This window comes from Mobula birostris, chromosome 4 (genome assembly GCF_030028105.1).
Source record: "Mobula birostris isolate sMobBir1 chromosome 4, sMobBir1.hap1, whole genome shotgun sequence".
In the NCBI taxonomy this organism is placed as follows: domain Eukaryota; kingdom Metazoa; phylum Chordata; class Chondrichthyes; order Myliobatiformes; family Myliobatidae; genus Mobula; species Mobula birostris.
Window position 1 is genome coordinate 210,433,246 of NC_092373.1, and position 23,103 is coordinate 210,456,348.

Consider the following 23,103-nt stretch of genomic DNA (forward strand, 5'->3'; position numbering starts at 1 on the left):
AACTTCTGTCTGTAATTAAGTCAGGGTCCTGCAAAGGGAATAACTGATGGGGACTCGACAGTACATCCATCTGTAATTAAAAACTTGATTTAGTGAACTCTCTTATCTACGTAATTAAGTTTTGCACCAACAGACTTGGTGGGCATACCAGTTCAAATAACATCCTGCAATCGTAATGTATGTATCGTACTATGTATAAATATACGACAGTAACCTGACTAATTCAGTCCACTTATAAGATGGTAGCAGTGCTTACGTGCATTCGCTTTGGCAACTGGGTCTCTAACTCCTGCAGGAGAATGCGCAATGAACTGTGGTGACGATAAGAAGCTCCTCTCCCGAGTTTTATTCAGATTCAACTTTAACATCCGGCGTCACGAACAGGATCCCGATATAGGGAGTACCAAGCAGGCCCCCTGGTAGCAGCAGAGATACAGAGGAGCAGATTGGGAGGCAGATTTTGGAAAGGTGCAAAAATAACAGGGTTGTTATCATAGGTGACTTTTACTTCCCTAATATTGATTGGCACCTGATTAGTTCAAAGGGTTTAGATGGGGCAGAGTTTGTTAAGTGTGTACAAGATGGTATCCTGTTACCGTATGTGGACAGGCCGACTGGGGGGAAAGCCATACTAGATCTAGTACTAGGTAGTAATGACCGGGTCAGGTCTCAGATCTCTCAGTGGGTGAGCATCTGGGGGACAGTGATCACCGCTCCCTGGCCTTTAGCATTATCATGGAAAAGGATACAATCAGAGAGGACAGGAAAATTTTTAATTGGGGAAGGGCAGATGATGAGGCTATATGGCTAGAACTTGCGGGTGTGAATTGGGATGATGGTTTTGCAGGGAAATGTACTATGGACATGTGGTCGATGTTTAGAGATCTCTTGCAGGATGTTAGGGATAAATTTGTCCCGGTGAGGAAGATAAAGAATGATTGGGTGAAGGAACCATGGATTACAAGTGAGGTGGAAAATCTAGTCAGGTGGAAGAAGGCAGCGTACATGAGGTTTAGGAAGCAAGGATCAGATGGGTCTATTGAGGGATATAGGGAAGCAAGAAAGGAGATTAAGAAGGGGCTGAGAAGAGCAAGAAGGGGGCATGAGAAGGCCTTGGCGAGCAGGGTAAAGGAAAACCCCAAGGCATTCTTCAATTATGTGAAGAAAAAAAGGATGACAGGAGTGAAGGTAGGACCGATTAGAGATAAAGGTGGGAAGATGTGCCTGGAGGCTGTGGAAGTGAGCAACATCCTCAATGAACACATCTCTTCGGTACTCACCAATGAGAGGGAACTTGATGATGGTGAGGACAATATGAGTGAGGTTGATGTTCTGGAGCATGTTGATATTAAGGGAGAGGAGGTGTTGGAGTTGTTAAAATACATTAGGACGAGTAAGTCCCCGGGGCCTGATGGAATATTCCCCAGGCTGCTCCACAAGGTGAGGGAAGAGATTGCTGAGCCTCTGGCGAGGATCTTTATGTCCTCGTTGTCCACAGGAATGGTACCGGAGGACTGGAGGGAGGCGAATATTATCCCCATGTTCAAAAAAGGTAGTAGGGATAGTCCCGGTAATTATAGACCAGTGAGCCTTACATCTGTGGTAGGAAAGCTGTTGGAAAAGATTCTTAGAGATAGGATCTCTGGGCACTTAGAGAATCATGGTCTGATCAGGGACAGTCAGCATGGCTTTGTGAAGGGCAGATCGTGTCTAACAAGCCTGATAGTGTTCTTTGAGGAGGTGACCAGGCATATAGATGAGGGTGGTGCAGTGGATGTGAACTATGTGGATGTTAGCAAGGCACTTGACAAGGTTCCACTCGGTAGGCTTATTCAGAAAGTCAGAAGGCATGGCATCCAGGGAAGATTGGCCAGGTGGATTCAGAATTGGCTTGCCTGCAGAAGGCAGAGGTTCAGGGTGGAGGGAGTACATTCAGATTGGAGGATTGTGACTAGTGATGTCCCACAAGGATCTGTTCTGGGACCTCTACTTTTCGTGATTTATATTAACGATCTGGTTGTTGGGGTAGAAGGATGGGTTGGCAAGTTTTCAGACGACAGAAAGGTTGGTGGAGTTGTAGATAGTGTAGAGAATTGTCAAAGATTGCAGAGAGACATTGATAGGATGCAGAAGTGGGCTACGAAGTGACAGATGGATTTCAACCCAGAGAAGTGTGAGGTGGTACACTTTGGAAGGACAAACTCCAAGGCAGAGTACAAAGTAAGTGGCAGTATACTTGGTAGTGTGGAAGAGCAGAGGGTTCTGGGGGTACATGTCCATTGATCCCTGAAAGTTGCCTCAAAGGTGGATAGTGTAGTTAAGAAAGCTTATGGGGTGTTGGCTTTCATAAGTCGAGGGACAGAGTTTAAGAGTCGCGATGTAATGATGCAGCTCTATAAAACTCTGGTTAGGCCACACTTGGAGTACTGTGTCCAGTTCTGGTTTCATCACTATAGGAAGGATGTGGAAGCATTGGAAAGGGTACAGAGGAGATTTACCAGGATGCTGCCTGGTTTAGAGAGTGTGGATTATGATCAGCATTAAGGGAGCTAGGGCTTTACTCTTTGGAGAGAAGGAAGATGAGAGGAGACATGATAGAGGTGTACAAGATAATAAGAGGAATAGATAAGAGTGGATAGCCAGCGCCTCTTTCCCAGGGCACCACTGCTCAATACAAGAGGACATGGCTTTAAGGTAAGGGGTGGGGAGTTCAAGGGGGATATTAGAGGAAGGTTTTTTACTCAGAGATTGGTTGGTACGTGGAATGCACTGCCTGAGTCAGTGGTGGAGGCAGATACACTAGTGAAGTGTAAGAGATTACTAGACAGGTATATGGAGGATTTTAAGGTGGGGGGTTATATGGGAGGCAGGGTTTGACGGTCGACACAACATCGTGGGCCGAAGGGCCTGTACTGTGATGTACTATTCTATGTTCTATGTTCAGACGGACTTAGTAAGCGGCTGGACCACTCTGGGGACTGTGGAGACCGTCCAGGCGCCTAATAGGTATTTTACCTTTTGATGTTGTCCGTTAGTTGCTTTGGAGGTACGGTCCCTCGCCCAAGGCTGATCACATACCTTGAAGGAATCAGAAAAGAATCTGTCAGGAGACTCGTATCAGATAGGCAGAATTTTACGAAGTGGGCACTAGGCAGTACCGGGTAAATTTTACTAAGTGGGCAGGAGGAAGACGTGCCGTGCAAATTTATCAATTGAGCAGGAGGTGCCAGCCAGGTAAATTTATCTGATTGTTAATTGAGCAGGAGGCTTTGTGCCGGGTAAATTACTGAGATAACATGGGTCAATTGCAGTCGATTGATACGAGTCGGCTAGAAGCAGTCCTGCACAATATGTGTGAGAGTTTTCCAGACAAGGAAAGATTTGCGAACGTTGAGTGCAGCGCTGAATAAGAAATTGGGGAACAAAATGTGTCCACTGGGGATGGAATGTGGGATGTTACCTCATGACAACAAGCAGCAAATTTGATATGGAAAAAGAACTGTGGAAAGAAGTGGAAATTGTTGAAAAGGGAATGGAAGGAAAAGCCAGATGTAAAGTGGAACAGTATATTATTAGCAAGTTGGAGGAATTATGCATGTGACAAAGGGATAGAGGTATGTACTGCAGGTCTCTGCTGCATGATTCTCTCAGCTGATGAGGGAATGGAAAGCTGAATTGAGATACCATACCTATCAGGAGTTACAGGCGGGAAACCATGATGAGAATGACCAGATTATTCAAGCCTTGGAAAGGGCTCTCCAGCAACCTGCAAACGTCACTAAAGTACTTGAATGCAAACCTAAGCCTGGGGAATCGAGACCAGACTATTGGGAGCGATTTGTGGCCTGCTATGGCACTTTCGCAGAAGACTAAGACTTTAATGATGGGAATCCGTCCCTGCAGTTTAATGTCTTGCTGCTCCAATGCTTACCAGCAAAGTTAGTCAACATGATTAAAGCAAATAATATGGATTGGCCTGACAATGACCGAAATCGAATGCTTTGACATATTATCGGGACTCGGCTTTCGAATCCTGATGAACCTCGAAGGGAACTAATATTAAAGGTGAATATGTTCAGCGGGAAGAAGGATGTGAGCCGGCTGGATCTGGGGATCAGAAATGGGAACAAAAACCTACCAAGGTACAAGTGGGGACAACAACCCATTTAGAAATTGACAAGCAAGGAAACTTCCCACCGTAAGTACCACTCCTCAGGAAAGGCCCAATGTAATATTGCAAGTTGCTGGAATTCTGATTCTATTTATGATATGGGGGCAACCACAACCACTCTCTTTCTTTCTTTTGCAATCTTTTTATTGGTTTCATAATAATAAACATAACATAGTATTGATACAAAGTTATTGGGATTACATTGTTGTAATTAACAAATTTAAATATAAACCCAGTTGACACATGGGTATTAAACTTCCTAATCATACAGGATACAAATATAATATACAAAAAAATTTAAAAATATATAACATGAAAAAGGAAAAAAATATATATACCCCAAAAGAAAAACTAACCTAAAGAATGTTAACTAACTAAACTAAGGGGAAAAAAAGACAAGGGCTGTTATGTAATATCAAAACAAAAAAAGAACCATTAGTGTCGTCGACTCCGCTCCTCTTAATATATAAAGAAGAAATAGAATAGGTTTGGATAAGGTCAAATTACATCACATGGAAGTGCTGAATAAATGGCCTCCAAGTCTTTTTGAATTTAATAGAGGGATTATAAATAACAATTCTAATATTTTCTAAGTTTAAACACAACATAGTCTGAGAGAACCAATGAAATGTGGTGGGAGGATTAATCTCTTTCCTATTCAGCAAAATGGATCTTCTAGCTATTAATGTAAGAAATGCAGCCATCCGACGAGCTGAAGAGGTTAAATGACTTGATTCTATCATTGGTAACCCAAAAATTGCAGTAATAGGGTGAGGTTGTAAATCAATATTCAGAACAGTTGAAATAATATCAAAAATATCTTTCCAATATTTTTTCAAAACAGGACATGACCAAAACATATGAGTTAAAGAAGCTATCTCGGAGTGAGATCTAACACATACAGGATTTATATGAGAGTAATAACAAGCTAATTTATCCTTAGACATATGAGCCCTTTGCACTACTTTACACTGTATCAACGCATGTTTAGCACATATAGAGGATCAGTTAACAAATTGAAGAATTTTTTCAAATTTTTCAATCGGTAAAGTAATCTTAAACACGAGGAATTCTGCAGATGCTGGAAATTCAAGCAACACACATCAAAGTTGCTGGTGAATGCAGCAGGCCAGGCAGCATCTCTAGGAAGAGGTACAGACGACGTTTCAGGCCGAGACTCTTCGTCCTGACAAAGGATCTCGGCCTGAAACGTCAACTGTACCTCTTCCAAGTAATCTTAAGTTCCCTTTCCCAAGCAGTCTGAACTTTATTAGATACGTCTGGATGTATTTTCATAATTATATTATAAATAGTTGCTATTACACCTTTCCGAAAAGGACTTAAATCTAAAATATTTTCCAAAATATCTGTTGAATATAAATTCGGGAAGGTAGGAAAAACAGTATTTACAAAGTTTCTAATCTGTAAACATCTAAAAAAATGTGATGTAGGCAAGTTATATTTTTCTTAAATAATTGTTCAAAGGACATGAAACAATGATCCAAAAATAGATCACAAAATCGTACTATACTTTTAGTTTTCCAAGCCAAATATGATACAGGGTTGAAAGAAGAAATTAGATATAATAGGACTTGCTAGAAAAAATTGATTCAACCCAAAGAAAAATTCAAAATTGAAACCATATTCATAAAGTATATTTCACTATTGGGTTATCCATTTGTTTATACAATTTAGAAAGACTAAAGGGAAACAAAGTCCCTAAAATAGAACTCAATGAAAGCCCTTGTAAAGAATTACATTCAAGATTTACCCAATGTGGACCTGAAGTTACGTCAGAGTCCCATCATCAAAATTTTAAATATGGAATATTAATTGCCCAATCGTAAAATCTAAAATTCGGCAATGCCAAATGCCCCTCCTTTTCAGATTTCTGTAAATATTTTTTACCTAACCTAGGATTTTTGTTCTGCCATATATATGAGGAAATTTTGGAATCAACATTATCAAAAAAGGCGTTTGGAATAAAAATTGGCACTGCTTGAAATAAATACAAAAAATCTTGACAGCATTGATCCCACCGATCAATGAGAGAGACTTTGGTGACCATTTAGTAAACAGAAGTTTAATCTGATCAATTAATAGTTAAAAAAAAAAGCCTTAAATAAATCCTTATTTTTTTTTGTAATTTTAACCCCTAAATAAGTGAAAAAGTCGGTACCAATTTAAATGGTAAACAACCATAAATTGGAACCTGCACATTTAGGGGAAATCATTCACTCTTATTAAGGTTCAATTTATAACCAGAAAAATTACTAAACTGAACAAACAAGGATAAAATAGCGGGAATGGATTTCTCAGGATTAGAAATGTATAATAACGAACCATCTGAATTTAATGATAACTTATGTATTTCTTTCCCACGGGTAATACCAAAAATGTTAGGTGAGTCTTGGATAGCAATTGCTAAAGGGCAATATCAAATAATAATGGACTAAGAGGACATCCCTGCCTAGAACTCAAGCTAAGTGAAAAAAGGAAGATCTTTGATTGTTAGTACAAACCGAAGCTACAGGGGTATGATATATCAATTTAATCCAAGATATAAATATCGGATTAAAATTAAATTTCTCAAGCACACTAAATAGATATGGCCATTCAACTCTGTCAAAAGGTTTTTCAGTATCTAATGACATAACACATTCTGGAGTACTAAGTGAAGGAGTATAAACAATATTCATTTACCTCCTAATATTAAAAGATGAATAACGATTTTTAATAAATCCAGTTTGGTCCACAGAGATAATTTGAGGTAATACTTTCTCTAACCTAGTTACTAATACTTTAGAAAAAAAATAGAATCTACATTCAGGAGAAGTATCGGTCTGTATGATGCACAACCAGTAGGATCTTCATTCTTTTTAAGAATTAAAAAAATAGAAGCTCCATAAAATGATTGTGGTAATTTACCTAATCTGATAGCTTCTTCAAAAACTTTAGACAACCAAGGAGAAAGGATAGAAGAAAAAAAACTTTTAAAATTCCCCTGTAAAACCATCTGGACCCGGTGCTTTGCAAGAATTCATTGAGGAAATAACAGCTGTATAGTTATGGAGAAGAAAAGGTCTGGACCCAGGGTTGAGATTTTTGATTGGAGAAAGGCTAACTTTGAGGAGATGCGAAAGGATTTAGAAGGAGTGGATTAGGACAATTTGTTTTATGGGAAGAATGTAATAGAGAAATGGAGATCATTTAAAGGTGAAATTTTGAGAGTGCAGAATCTTTATGTTCCCGTTAGGTTGAAAGTTTGAGAGACCCATGGTTTTCAAGGGATATTGGAAATTTGGTTCCGAAAAAGAGAGAGATCTACAATAAATATAGGCAGCATGGAGTAAATGAGGCGCTCGAGGAATATAAAGAATATAAAAAGAATCTTAAGAAAGAAATCAGAAAAGCTAAAAGAAGATACGAGGTTGCTTTGGCAAGTAAAGTGAAAATAAATCCCAAGGGTTTCTACCATTATATCAACAACAAAAGGATAGTGAGGCATAAAATTGGTCCCTTAGAGAATCAGAGTGGACAGCTACATGTGGAGCCAAAAGAGATGGGGAGATTCTAAACAATTTATTTTCTTCGGTATTGACTAAGGAGAAGGATATTGCATTGTATAAGACAAGGGAAACAGGTAGGGAAGTTATGGAAACCATGATAATTAAAGAAGAGGAAGTACTAGAGCTTTTAAGGAATATAAAAGTGGATAAGTCTCCGGGTCCTGACAAGATATTCCCTAGGACCATGAGGGAAGTTAGTGTGGAAATAGCAAGGGCTCTGACAGAAATATTTCAAATGTCATTAGAGACGGGGATGGTGCCGGAGGATTGGCGTATTGCTCATGTTGTTCCTTTGTTTAAAAAGGGTTCTAAGAGTAAACCAAGCAATTATTGGCCTGTGAGTTTGACGTCAGTGGTGGGTAAATTGATAGAAAGTATTCTTACAGATGGTATATATAATTATCTGGATAGACAGGGTCTGATTAGGAACAGTCAACATGGATTTGTACGGGGAAGGTCATGGTTGACAAATCTTACTGATTTTTTTTGAACAGGTTAGTGGGAATGTTGACGAGGGCAAAAGCATTGGATGTTGCATGTATGGACTTCAGAAAGGCCTTTGACAAAGTCCCACACGGAAGGTTAGTTAGGAAGGTTCAATCGTTAGGTATTACTATTGAAGTAGTAAAATTGATTCAGCAGTGGCTGAATGGGCGACACCAGAGAGTAGTGGTGAATAACTGTAAGTCAGATTGGAGGCCGGTGACTCGTGCTGTGCCTCAGGGATCTGTACTGGGTCCGGTGTTATTTGTCATATACATTAATGATCTGGATGATGGGGTGGTAAATTGGATGAGTAAGTATGCAGATGATACTAAGATAGGTGGAGTTGTGGATAATGAAGTAGGTTCTCAAAGCTTGCAGAGAGAATTAGGCCAGTTAGAAGAGCGGACTGAAAGATGGCAGATGGAGGTTAATGCTGATAAATGTGAGGTGCTACATTTTGGTAGGACTAATCAAAATAGGACATACATGGTAAATGGTAGGGCATTGAAGAATGCAGTGGAATAGAGGGATCTAGGAATAATGGTGCACAGTTCCCTGAAGGTGGAATCTCATGTGGAGAGGTTGATGAAGAAAGCTTTTGGTATGCTGGCCTTTATAAATCAGAGCATTGCATATAGGAGTTGGGATGTAATGTTGAAATTGTACAAGGCATTGGTGAGGTCAAATTTGGAGTATTGTGTACAGTTTTGGTCACCAAATTATAGGAAAGATGTCAACAAAATAGAGAGAGTACAGAGAAGATTTACTAGAATGTTACCTGGGTTTCATCACCTAAGTTACAGAGATGGGTAGAACAAGTTGGGTCTTTATTCTTTGGAACGTAGAAGGTTGAGGAGGAACTTGATAGAGGTACTTAAAATTATGAGGGGGATAGATAGAGTTGACGTGGATAGGCTCTTTCCATTGAGAGTGGGGGAGATTCAAACAAGAGGACATGAGTTGAGAGTTAAAGGGCAAAAGTTCAGGGGAACTTGGGGGGGGGAACTTCTTTACTCAGAGAGTGGTAGCTGTGTGGAACGAGCTTCCAGCAGAAGTTGTTGAGGCAGGTTCGATGTTGTCGTTTAAAGTTAAATTGGACAGCTATATGGACAGGAAAGGAATGGAGGGTTATGGGCTGAGTGCAGGTTGGTGGGACGAGGTGGGAGTAAGAGTTCGGCATGGACTAGAAGGGCCGAGATGGCCTGTTTCTGAGCTGTAAATGTTATATAGTTATATGGTTATTTCTTCATCCGTAATAGGAGTTTCTAATGTTAAACATTCTTCGGGTGATAATTTCGGAAAATTCAATTACCTTAAAAAGTCATGCATGGTGTTGGGATCCTGAGGAAATTCAGAATGGTATAATGAGGTATAAAATTCTTGAAAAGATTTGTTTACGTCACCATGATTAACTGTCAAGGTATCATCATGTTTGCGAATCTTAATAATTTGATGTTTAACTGAAGCAGTTTTCAATTGGTTAGCTGATAATTTACCCAATTTGTCACTATGTATATAAAACTCAATTCTAGTTTTCATTAATTGATTTTCAATTGAGGATGTTAATAATAAGTTGTGTTCCATTTGAAGCTAGACTCTCTGTTTATAAAGCTCCTTACTAGGCGCAATAGAATATTTCTTATCAATTTCTTTAATTTTATCAACCAACAAAAGTGTTTCATTCTTAATACGTTTTTTCAAACCAACAGAATAAGAAATAATCTGTCCATGGATATATGCGTTAAAAGTGTCCCATACTGTCCCGTTGGAGATTTCTTCCGTAATATTAGTTGAAAAGAAGAGATCAAACTGTTCCTTCATAAACTTAACAAAATCCGGGACTTGGAGCAAATCAGCATTAAATCACCATTGTCTAATACTCAGAGAAGTATCCATTAACTTGATAGAAAGTTTCATTGGAACATGATCAGAAATGGCGATAATGTTATAATTATTGTCAATTACAGATGGAATTAAACGAGAGTCAATAAAAAAGTAGTCAATTTGAGAATAAGAATGATAAACATGTGAGATGAAAACTCTTTATCCTTACGATATAAAAATCTCCAAATTTCTGGAAGTCCAGAAACAATCATAAAAGATTTGATAAGAGTAGCTGACTTATTCGGTAAAGCCTGACTAGATATGGATCTATCCATCAGGGGATTTAAACAGGAATTAAAATCTCCACCCATTATCAACATATTCTTTTTTTAAATTACGAAAAGAAGTAAATAAATGCTTAAAAAATTCGGGGAAATCCATGTTTGGAACATAAACATTGACCATAGCAACTTTTTTTATTAAAAAGTAACCCAGTAATTAACAAAAAGCTACCACTTGGATATGAAATGATGTCATGATGAACAAATGTAATTGAGGAATCTATAAAAATTGAGACTGGAAGAGGAGAAGATGACAGCGTGTCACAGCGCGCAGCGGTCACTCCACTGAATGATATCTGTAATCTGTCAAGTAGGGTGCCGTGCACAATCCTGATTTGATGGAGACAGACGTGAGAGAACAGAGGAACTTCTGAAATGCCTGTTTCGCTGCTGCTGCGACTGTGTGATCCAGAGTCTCCAGAGAAGGCTCCTAGTCCTTGGCTTTGCTTGTTGCTGAGCGGCTGGAGCAGGGTGGAGGCGCTCGGCAGAGATGGTGCTCGGTACTTGGTGTTGGAGGCTCGAAGTTTTCGGACGGACTCAGTCGGCTGTGGTCGGATGTTTCCAGGGTGCTGCATCAGCAGTTGTTGGTTTCTGGAGGTTTATGGCAGGGAGAGTTTCTCCCTTTTACCGCCTGCTATCGGGGACTATCGGGAGTCAATCGGAACTTTGAGACCTTTTTTAAAACTGTGCCTATGGTCTACTCTTTATCAAATTATGGTATTGCTTTGCACTGCAGTAACTATATGTTATAATTATATGGTCTTGTCAGTGTTAGTCTTTGGTTTGTCCCTTTTTTTGTGATATCTTTCTGGAGGAACATTGTATTATTTCTTAATGCATGCATTTCTAAATGACAATAAACGAGGACTGAGTGTCCTCATAATCTAATCTAACCTAAACTATTCCAATGGCTTTGGCCTGAGAGTTTGAGTGATACTTTTATTCCTTCCAAAACCTAAAGAAACATTGATTATCCTCTTTCTTCACATGAGTTTCTTGTGCAAAAATAATATGAGCATTCAGTCTGTGGAATACTTGAAAAATCTTTTTCCATTTTATTGGATGGTTTCAGCCATTTGTATTCCAAGAGACAAAATTAATAATCTGAGCCATAGTTTAAAGACAACCCTTTGGTATATAAAAAGTTAAGCTTAAGGTAAACACGTGAAATCGGAAGAGGAATAAATATTCAGAGCAGAACCGGAAGTCACGACACTGCAGACATCTTTGTAGTTCTGAATCAGCCCAATAGAAAAGTCTAATAACAAAAGTAAAGTACTCCCTACCTTCTACCCATAAAGTCCCGAACCTATGCCAGAAAGGGCTAGAAAAAGAACTAAGAACTAATACTAAATCTACCCCCATTTCTCCAGAAGGCAACTCCAAAGATATATGTTAAAAAGAACCACACCCCCCGAAATCCAAAATAATTAAACATTGTACTATAATAATCTTCAAATTGTGATTTCTAAAATGAACGAAAAAAATGTAAGCGCCGACGCATATTTTTAATCAATTACAAATATAAATAATTGAAAATGGCACTTCAGAAAAGAAAGGAATTATGGGGAGAAGGAACATGAAAAGATGGCATAGTAAAAAGACAAAAGGTATTCTGAAAGAAGGGAGACAGACCGCCATCTTAATCATACAAAGCCAAAAAAATAAACAAGATATTCCTCCATACAATAGAAATTCACCATCAAATCATTAGTGATAATATCAGAAATCAAATAATTAGTAACTAACAAAGTTAAAAAAAATGAATTCATTAACAAGAAAAAAAAACTTTAATTGAAATGTGAAAAATGTCTATGAACCAGAAACGAAAAGCTTGAACTTATAAAAGTCCATCTTAATACGATGATTATAGGCTTTAAAGAAAAAGCACGTAAAAACAGAGCCAATGCTGCGAGAGCCATACATTAATTAGAGCAAAGTATCCGTAGCAGTTGAATAGTGCTCATCCAAAAAACTTCGAACCGCACTTGTGGAATAGAAGACACGGCGTGGTCGCTCTGAAGGAGAAATTCTTAAACAGGCAGGATACAATAAGGCTCGTCTGAGACCTTTTTGGTAGCATTCTGACATCAGAGGTTTGAAAGCCAGCTGCTCCTTCATCACTTCTGGACTGTAGTCCTCCACTAAACGGAACTGATAATGTTGAAATTTAATCATACCTTACCGACAGGCAATTCAGATGAGATGCTCCTTAACATGAACATAATGGAAATGGAGGATCACTGGCCTCGGTTTAAACTCAGAGGTCAGTTTGGGACGCAATGTACAGTGAACACGGTCAAGCAATGGAGGATCATCTGGGAATACAGAGCTAACTGCATCCTTTAAAAGTTGAGAGAAGAATTTTAAAGGGCCCCCTTCCTCGACATCCTCGGGGAGACCAATTATACGTAAGTTCTGTCTTCTAGATCGGTTTTCAAGATCAATAATCTTGGATTTAAAACGCTCTAGCTATTTAGTTGTATAAGACAATTTCTATTCCAAACTCTCAATTTTCAAATCTTCCAAGCTTTGTTGTCCAATTCAGTAATTTTACTTTGTTTCTGTTTAACTTCACAATCAAGCGATTCCAAAGAATCCTTAATTGACTTTAAATCTTCTTTAAAACTTTGACGTTGTTGTTCAAATTTTTCATTTAAAAGATTCAGCAGAATATCATAAGATAGTTCAGATTGCTTGTATTCACCTATTTCTCTCCTGTTCCCATCGGAATCTTTCCCATTTTTAGGATCTCGCACTTTGGATCTTGTACTTATTTCCTTGCTCATTTCTTCAAATTTCACAGTTACAGTTCAAGGATAAATCAATAGTGCAGAATATATCTTCTAGATTAGGTAAAATAAATTAAATAAGGGTGATCATAGGTTAAGAAAAAAGTAACGATAATGGAGCAAAGCCAAAAACAACCTCACTCCATGAGCGCCTCCTGGAGAATCCACAGAAAATGGGACATGTGGTAAGACACTCTTTTAATCTTGACTGAATCCAAGATGTTGTCCCGCATCTCTGGGCAATTTCCGGCCATGAATTGGGTGAGCATCTGGGGGACAGTGACCACTGCGCCCTGGCCTTTAGCATTATCATGGAAAAGGATAGAATCAGAGAGGACAGGAAAATTTTTAATTGGGGAAAGGCAAATTATGAGGCTATAAGGCTAGAACTTGCGGGTGTGAATTGGGATGATGTTTTTGCAGGGAAATGTACTATGGACGTGTGGTTGATGTTTAGAAATCTCTTGCGGGATGTAAGGGATAAATTTGTCCCGGTGAGGAAGATAAAGAATGGTAGGATGAAGGAACCATGGGTGACAAGTGAGGCGGAAAATCTAGTCAGGTGGAAGAAGGCAGCGTACATGAGGTTTAGGAAGCAAGGATCAGATGGGTCTATTGAGGAATATAGGGAAGCAACAAAGGAGCTTAAGGGTCTGAGAAGAGCAAGAAGGGGGCATGAGAAGGCCTTGGTGAGTAAGGTAAAGGAAAACCCCAAGGCATTCTTCAATTATGTGAAGAAAAAAAGGATGACAGGAGTGAAGGGAGGACCGATTAGAGATAAAGGTGGGAAGATGTGCCTGGAGGCTGTGGAAGTGAGCGAGGTTCTCAATGAATACTTCTCTTTGGTACTCACCAATGAGAGGGAACTTGATGATGGTGAGGACAATATGAGTGAGGTTGATGTTCTGGAGCATGTTGATATTAAGGGAGAGGAGGTGTTGGAGTTGTTAAAATACATTAAGACAGATAAGTCCCCGGGACCTGACGGAATATTCCCCAGGCTGCTCCACGAGGTGAGAGAAGAGATTACTGAGCCTCTGGCTAGGATCTTTATGTCCTCTTTGTCCACGGCAATGGTACTGGAGGACTGGAGGGAGGCAAATGTTGTCCCCTTGTTTAAAAAAGCTAGTAGGGATAGTCCGGGTAATTATAGACCAGTGAGCCTTACATCTGTGGTGGGAAAGCTGTTGGAAAACATTCTTAGAGATTGGATCTATAGACATTTAGAGAATCAGTCAGCATGGCTTTGTGAAGGGCAGATCGTGTCTAACAAGCCTGATAAGAGTTCTTTGAGGAGGTGACCAGGCATATAGATGAGGGTAGTGCAGTGGATGTGATCTATATGTATTTTAGTAAGGCATCTGACAAGGTTCCACAAGGTAGGCTTATTCAGAAAGTCAGAAGGCATGGGATCCAGGGAAGTTTGGCCAGGTGGATTCAGAATTGGCTTGCCTGCCGAAGGCAGAGGGTGGTGGTGGAGGGAGTACATTCAGATTGGAGGATTGTGACTAGTGGTGTGCCACAAGGATCTGTTCTAGAACCTCTACTTTTCGTAAATTTTATTAACAACCTGGATGTGGGGGTAGAAGGGTGGGTTGGCAAGTTTGCAGACGACACAAAGGTTGGTGGTGTTGTAGATAGTGTAGAGGATTGTCAAAGGTTGCAGAGAGACATTGATAGGATGCAGAAGTGGGCTGAGAAGTGGCAGATGGAGTTCAACCTGGAGAAGTGTGAGGTGGTACATTTTGGAAGGACAAACTCCAAGGCAGAGTACAAAGTAAATGGCAGGATACATGGTAGTGTGGAGGAGCAGAGGGATTTCGGGGTACGTGTCCACAGATCCCTGAAAGTTGCCTCACAGGTGGATAGGGTAGTTAAGAAAGCTTATGGGGTGTTAGCTTTCATAAGTCGAGGGATAGAGTTTAAGAGTCGCGATGTAATGATGCAGCTCTATAAAACTCTGGTTAGGCCACACTTGGAGTACTGTGTCCAGTTCTGGTCACCTCACTATAGGAAGGATGTGGAAGCATTGGAAAGGGTACAGAGGAGATTTACCAGGATGCTGCCTCGTTTAGAAAGTATGCATTATGATCAGAGCTTAAGGGAGCTAGGGCTTTACTCTTTGGAAAGAAGGAGGATGAGAGGAGACATGATAGAGGTGTACAAGATAATAAGAGGAATAGATAAGAGTGTATAGCCAGCGCCTCTTCCCCAGGGCACCACTGCTCAATACAAGAGGACATGGCTTTAAGGTAAGGGGTGGGAAGCTCAAGGGGGATATTAGAGGAAGGTTTTTTACTCAGAGAGTGGTTGGTGCGTGGAATGCACTGCCTGAGTCAGTGGTGGAGGCAGATACACTTGTGAAGTTTAAGAGACTACTAGACAGGTATATGGAGGATTTTAAGGTGGGGGCTTATATGGGAGGCAGGGTTTGAGGGTCGGTACAACATTGTGGACTGAAGGTCCTGTACTGTTCTGTACTATTCTATGTAATTCAGCCGCACTAACTGCTCCCCTGTCCAGATCACTGTGGAAGAAGGACAGACTCTCCGATCCATTGCGCAATACCCGAGGCAACGTTTTATGAGGATGGAAGCTCTTTTGTGGATCCAGTAGGAAAACGATATTCTGGCTATGTGATAGTGATGGACAGTGAATAGTTGAGCAGGCCTCTTTTGAAGCAGCAGTCTCTGCCCAGAAGGCTGAGCTGTTTGCCCTGACTCATCCCTGTATCCTAGCAACAGACAAAAGTGAAAACATTTACACAGACTCCCGTTATGCATTTGAAGTTGTACATGACTATGGGGCTCTCTGGGAACATGGGGATTCCTGACTTCCTCTGGCCACCCCATTAGTAATGCCATCTTTGTAAACAACTTCCTCACCGCTCTACAGCTACCTCGAGTTTTGGCTATTATTAAATGTGCGGCCCACACCCGCATGTCCGACCGGGTCACTAAAGGCAATGCTTTAGCGGATTAGACAGCGAAAAGTACAACACAATCCTCAGTAGTTGTAGTCCCCTCGGGTTCCCATCAAGCAACCCTCCGTGACTCAAGCAGAACGGGTTTGCCAGACTTGCGAGAGGTATGTACTTTTCAGGGGGACGCCTCTGAGGAGCAGCACAAACTGTGGTCCCAGATGGAGTGCCAGAAAGACACTGACCTAGGCTTTTGGGTCACCTCAGTGGGACAGGTTTGTGTTCCTACACAGCTTTTATAAATATTGGTTGATTATATACATAATTCTACACACCTGGAAAAGGAGGGAATGGTTGGTAACCTGTACCGCGAACACCGGGTACGACTCCCTTGCCAGGTGGACCTTTTTCATGTCTACAAGTTGATCTTATTGTATTGTCTAGAGTACTTTGCTATAGATACTGCTTAGTTGTTATAGATGTGTTTAGTAGATGGATTGAAGCTATTCCAACTACCAATAATACTGCTATGACTGTTGCGAAGTTATTATTATGGGAAATAATTCCCAGGTACGGCCTGCCAGAGATGCTGAGCTCTGACAATGGCCCACAATTTGTGGTGAAAGTAAACGAAGAGGTATGTAACGAACTAGCTACCAAGCAACAATTCCACTGTGTACACCACCCACGGGCCGCTGGCATTGTGGAGAGAGCTAACCGCACTCTGAAGAGCAAATTGGCCAAACTAACAGTGGAGACTGGACTCACTTGGTTGAAGGTCCGACCTATTCCACATGTTGTTTCCCCCACAGGGGAAAACAGAGTTGTCACCAGCTAAAATAATTTATGGACGGCCCATGAGGACACCCTGGGGACCATGACCTTGTGTACCATTGCTCCCAGAAAGTCTACCAGAAAAATTGGATATGCATACCCTAGGGGAAGAGACGGGGAAATATATATGCCAACTAACCAAAATTTTCCAAGCATTACATTCACAGGTACAACAGGCTTACAAGGAAGGGAACTACTCCACAGACAGGAGTGACTATCCCACCATAGAACCTGGGAATTTTGTCCTGGTCAAGAAATGGGATTGAGGGAAACTCGGACCTCGGTGGAGAGGAACATATCAGGTGTTACTGACCACTCCCACGGCTGTGAAACTGAAGGGGCAATCTCGGTGGATACATCGAACAGACAACAAACGTGTTACTGAAGGAACTGAGTAGAAGGAGTCTGTCGGACTAAAGGAAAATGAATTGGTTGATAGTGGTGTTTGTGTCTTTGAGAGGGCTCACCCCAGCATCCGGGGGCCCCCATGTTAACACCTTTCTGTCTCTCTGTCACACCTATGCCAAACAGGTAGAACTAGGGGCCTGCTGGGTTTGTGTCGAATTCCCGCAGCATGGTAAAACTATGATTCCAATGTCAGTAATCCCGCTCAACCAGAGTGAGGAATTCTCAGCCTGAGTTTTCTGAAATAACACCCAGGGAAGTGAGGCGAGGAACTGTGGTCCAGTCAGAGATGACTGTGGCTGTCAGTGTTTTGGGGGATGGTATCCCAGGCTCCACCAAGCAGAACTTCCTACTGGGAAACATGCATCCTGACCATACTTGCAGGTGCCCAGCAGCAGAGATGAATAACTGAAACTGAGCGATTTTGGCTGATCACTTTTCTCTCCTATGGAGTAGCCAGGAATTTGCGAGAGATAATCAATTTGGCTACAGCACTTGAGGAGCTGGCCACAATACTGCAGGGGCCCTGACAGAAACACAGGCCCAAATAACAGAAATATCCACTGAAAGGATTGCAATCTGGCAAACAGTCCTACAGAATCGTATGGGTTTAGATTTTATCCTAGCTGAGAAAGGGGGAACCTGTGCTATTATTGAGACAGAATGTTGCCCCTATATCCCTGATCAGTCTAACATTACATCCCTCTCTGAGCACACGGCCAAGGAGATTGACAGCATCAAGAAAGTAGGGCAGGATTTACACGGCTTCACCGAAGGGTCAAAATAGTGGTCTTCGAAGGCCTGTTGGGGAATATGTGGGGCATGATATTTCATTATGGTCTAATATTTGTACATATTATTGTTATAATTTCTGTTGTATGCTGTTTTTACCCACTGATAAGTCAATCTTGTACTCAGTTGCTTTTTCTGTAAAAAATTACTGCTTTGTTGATCATGTAATGATAAAGTATGTAAAAGGGTTAACACTTCATTAATCAATAGCAGCTTGTTTTTCTGAAAGAAACTGCTGATGATCAACAGATGTGCTAAGCCATATTTCTTCTTGAGGGTAGCTAGCTAGGGTTTCAGGGTGCTTATCTCCTTGTGCACTCATGTGTAGAGATAGGACAGCTTCATTCTGTTCTGTGTGTGTAAGCCATTATGACTATTTTGTAATTTGACTTTAGGGGCTGTCATGTAGTAAATAACTCTGGCTCCAGCCTGTCTACTTGCGACGGGGGGGGGGGGGGGGGGGGGGGGGGGGGGGGGGGGGCGCAGTATCTGGATGGGTATACCTGTGGTGTAAGGGGAATTGTTAGTCACTTAGTGGATTGGACAGGACAAGTCACAGACTGTTCCCGTTTGAGCGACTAACTGAGTAAGCCCAGGATGTTTGGAATAAAGTGTTTGTACTTATACGGTCTCTGAGTGACTTTATCCAGATTTGAGTTCCACTGAATGGGACTAGTTTTAAAAGGCTGGGCTGCTGGAACCAAATTATCAGACCTGGAATGATTGCAACTAGGTCTGATAGAGGCATAACTTCTGGGCACATTCAGTCTCACCCCAACTATTTCCTACCTTCCTTTGTACAGGTATGTAATGTCGAAAGGACCAGTGTTTGAGTAAATGAGACTCACCAAACTTTCTCCTGACTGAGTCACTGGAATTTCAGAGTCAGATGGGTCCTCTCCAGTTGATGCTCTCAATCCTTGGGCTGGTTCACTTGTTGCTGTTCCCTCGTCTTCAGAAGTGGTTTGCTTCCAGTTGGGGCTTTTCTTCCAATAAATCTCTCACTGCAGATCTAACTTTGATGAAGCACATTAACAGTAAAAAGGAGAACCAAACATTTCTGCTTCCTGTTTCTAAGAACAAAACTCACTGAAATTTAATGACTGAAAGTAAAGTATAATGATCTTAGTGAGCAATCTTTTATTGTCCCTGACACGTCACAAAACGATATGGGATAAGAAGGAGCCATCATTCAGTCATGGTAAGACATAAGACACAGGAACAGAACTAGGTGATTCGATCTATCTGGTCTGCCCCACCACTCAACCATGGCTGAGTTTTATTCCAACACCATATTCCTGCCTTCCTCCTGTAACCCTGAAGCTACTTAGCAATCATGAATATATTAATCTGTCATAAATATACCAAAAATGGCAGCATCAACGAACTCTGCGGCAACAAATTCCACAGATCCACTACATTTTGGCCAAAAAAATTTTCTCATCTCAGTTTTAAAGGGAAGCATCTTTATTCTGAGACTGTGCTGTCAGATCACAGACTCTCTGTCTAATGGAAACATCCTCTCCATGTCCACTGTATCCAGGCTTTTCAGCATTCGGTAGGTTTACTTAACCATACATCCCTCCACCACCCCCGCCGTCCCTCTGAACTCCATTGAGCACAGGTCCAGAACCATCAAATGCTCCTTGTACATAACACCGATCATTTCTGAGATTATTCTTGTAAACATCATTAGTAAGAACTGTACTGAACACATTTCCAGGAATAACAGACTAATTGGTACCAGGATAATTTACAGGGAAAATTTGTTGTTTCTTTAATGTTCTACTATCACAGAACGAGCCATTTCCATTCCCAGGTTAAAACAGGTCCATTTCAGGAAATATAAACTATTCCAGGGTGAATGTAATAAAAAGAAACTGGAATTACCAGAAACACTCAGTGTATAAGGAACAGCTGTGGGGAGAGAAACAAACTTAACAATTCAGGTTAATAATGTTTTGTCAGAGTGACTTCAAACACTTTCAGTTTTTAGTACAGATTTCCAGCAACTTAAGATTCTGCCTGATTTCCACCGAGTCACAGACAGGTGACACTGAAGGGGAGATTTCCAAACACAGTTTGAACACCAAACTCAGGGGTCTATTTCTATTGTTGCAAACACAGAACAGCCCATTTACTCAAAGCTTCTCCCTGTTGGAATGGGAACTCATCTTCTCCTCAGATTAGCAGTCATTTCTTCCAAAAGAACTCCACAAACAAGCATCTGATCCCAGACCAGAAATTCTTGCTCAACACCTTATAAGCCCAAGCAGCTCGATCCCTGGGTCCATTTTACCTGGATCAAAAACTGTGATATCCAAGGACCCAACCTCACAGAGTCACACAGCTGAATCTGCCACTCACTGACCCTGAGAGTCTCACACATCGTCCCCGCATCTCACACTGAGTAGTGAAATCCGGGATTTCCCCACAACCAATGTCCAGCTGCTCGAAATTTCTGCTTCATTGCAGAAGGACGACCATCCAGCCCCATCTGTATAAGCACTAACCAAAGTCAAAGCCAAAACACCGACAGTTCCATATGCCTGGAATGTAGATCACAGGATTATAGCCCAAGCACCAACTCTCCCAGTAGCTTTGTTGCCAGTAAAATGCTGTACTGTGTCAGCCAGTCACTGTTAAAAATCTAGCACCTCCACACAAATGCAAACAGAACTGATACCTGATGACCTTCTGGCATTCCAACTAACAAAAAACTATTCTGGAAATAACTGAGCAAGGCCAAAGGTGCAAAAGAACACTTCACAATGAAGAGAAAGGTTAGAAGAAAGATAGCTGATATATAACATTGAGCTGGTGGGATACAGGGTGGACTGAGGTTGACCCCGATGGTTGATGCACAGCACTGAAGGGGGGGGGGTTTGGGGTGAGGAGACTGGACAGAGGTTAAACAAGATGGACAGGGGTGAGCAGATGGAACCAGGTGGGAGAAGGGATCACGGACAATCACTGACTATCCTCCAGCAATACACAGGTACAGAATGAATAGTACATATTACTGCATAAAAGATTCTAAAATCTTTGCCATATATACTTTGACCCTCACCAAATTGTTATCAACACACCATAGAAAGTTTCCCATCCGGACACTTCACGCCTTTTGCATGGTAACTACTCTGCCCGTGACTGCGAGGAGCTGCAGAAATGTTTGGATACAGATCAACACATCAGACCTCCTTCACCCCAAACCCCCTCCCAGCTTGGGAACCACAACTAAGAAATACCACGGCCCACCTCGGGCGCAAAGCTAAAACAAGGCCTGCGGGACCGGAGAGCCCGGAGCCTTCGACCGTCCAGCAGAGCCCCGTCCCGGCCATTTCCCAGTGCAGCCAGCCCCCGATTCACACCACTGTGGGATCTCATCCTTCCGCACCGCCGCCGACAGCTGTGGTCGGCACCGTGCCTGCGTTTAGCAGGAGGTTCTCCGCAGCATCACCCGCGGCCAGAGGTCCATGCGACGCCGCCGGTAGCCGGAGGCGGGAGGGACAGCGGAGAGGTAAATCACTAACATGAGAAAGTCAGCAGATACGAGGAAATCTGCAGATGCTGGAATTTCAAGCAACACACATAAAAATTGCTGGTGAACGCAGCAGGCAAGGCAGCATCTCTAGGAAGAGGTACAGTCGACGTTTGGGTCTGACACCCTTCAGGACCTGACGAAGGGTCTCGGCCTGAAACGTCGACTGTGCCTCTTCCTAGAGATGCTGCCTGGCCTGCTGCGTTCACCAGCAACTTTGATGTAAAGTCAGCAGATGCTGGAATTCCAAACCAGCACAAACAAAATGCTGGCGGAACTCAGCAGGCCGGGCAACATCTATGGAAAAGAGTCAACTGTCGACGTTTCCAGTCGAATCCTCCTTCAGGACCGAGAAGGAAGGGAGGACATATCTGAATAAAAATGGGGTGGGTGAGGAAGGGGTTCATATGGACCACACTGTCACGTGTTGAGTTTACCAGGAGACAAAGACTGCGGGGACGAGGGGTTTTCTGTTGACTAATACACTGTGCGTGGACCCCGCTGGCAATTCTGGTGTTGTGACCCAAGTCGAGACAAACACCACGCTGCCCACTCCACCAGCAACATGGCACAGCTGGACACATAACAGGGGACTTTACATGTTACAGCACTGGATTCTGTGATGAAACCCGTGATTCATGTTGTTGTCCCACTGAAATCAGAAAAAACCTCCATTAAGGGGCTTTTAAATACAAGCGCTCACCCACAGGTGATGTCACACAGTCGCCCCACACGCCTGACGTCACACATGGGTTCCCCACACCGGGATCTGCCCTCACGTGCGCGGAGTCTTATGTCACCCACGCGCTGCTGAGCTCGAGCTTTATCGGTTTAAATACTGGGCTACTAATCACATGACAAACCCTCCCCTCCCCCCGCTGACAACAGAGGATTCAGCAGCTGCGCTATTCCCAATGGTGCGCAGCGATGTCAATCACTAGTTACAACCAGTCGCGGAGGCGAACCAGCTGAGAGGGCGTTACCCCCGCTGTTCCCGTCTCCGCTCTGGAGCCGAGATGTCCCCGGGACCTGACGGAAATATTCCCCAGGCTGCTTCACGAGGCCTCTGGCCGGGATCTTTATGTCCTCGTTGTCTACGGGAATGGTACCAGAGGATTGGAGGGAGGCGAATGTTGTCCCCTTGTTCAAAAAAGGTAGTAGGGATAGTCCGGGTAATTGTAGACCAGTGAGCCTTACGTCTGTGGTGGGAAAGCTGTTGGAAAAGATTCTTAGAGATAGGATCTATGGGCATTTAGAGAATCATGGTCTGATCAGGGACAGTCAGCATGGCTTTGTGAAGGGCAGATCGTGTCTAACAAGCCTGATAGTGTTCTTTGAGGAGGTGACCAGGCATATAGATGAGGGTAGTGCAGTGGATGTGATCTATATGGTTTTTAGTAAGGCATTTGACAAGGTTCCACACGGTAG

The 23,103-nt window shown here is 42.1% G+C and overlaps 1 long non-coding RNA gene across 2 annotated transcripts; it reads right to left on the reverse strand.

The window, feature by feature from the left end:
• Positions 1-263: 263 nt before the first annotated feature.
• LOC140196938 (uncharacterized) lies at positions 264-22,491 on the reverse strand. 2 transcript variants are annotated; one of them, XR_011885837.1, is made up of 4 exons: positions 22,379-22,491; positions 18,983-19,146; positions 3,016-3,078; positions 264-416 (listed from the first exon to the last, which is right to left on the reverse strand). It is a non-coding gene; the product is annotated as an uncharacterized lncRNA (long non-coding RNA). The 2 variants fall into 2 exon arrangements; XR_011885838.1 differs by having other exon boundaries at positions 18,983-19,150.
• Positions 22,492-23,103: the final 612 nt, after the last annotated feature.